A 257-nucleotide genomic window follows, 5' to 3' on the forward strand; every position below is an offset into this window, starting at 1 on the left:
AGTACTCCCATGGGTAACATTAGTAAAGTTCACATCATAAATAACATTGATGGTACAGAAATAATATTAATTGTGTGCACCCTGCTATAGTTTATTTTAGTGGGGTGACACCAAGAATGCACATTTCATTCTGTCATCTCCTGACATGCCCTAGACTGCTGCTACATTGAAATTAGAACCCATACCTACAGTGCTGAAACTATAAAGTAAATAATGGAAAATGCATTGTTATCGACGGCTTCCTCTCTCTCTCTCCA

At 37.7% G+C, this 257-nt stretch overlaps 1 protein-coding gene across 1 annotated transcript in view; it reads right to left on the reverse strand.

The window, feature by feature from the left end:
- The window catches only part of LOC119585873, a gene marked incomplete at its 3' end in the record, with an annotated part of 20733 nt that overhangs the window by 17507 nt on the left and 2969 nt on the right, over window positions 1-257 (reverse strand).

This window comes from Penaeus monodon, chromosome 20, assembly GCF_015228065.2.
Source record: "Penaeus monodon isolate SGIC_2016 chromosome 20, NSTDA_Pmon_1, whole genome shotgun sequence".
Lineage (NCBI taxonomy): Eukaryota > Metazoa > Arthropoda > Malacostraca > Decapoda > Penaeidae > Penaeus > Penaeus monodon.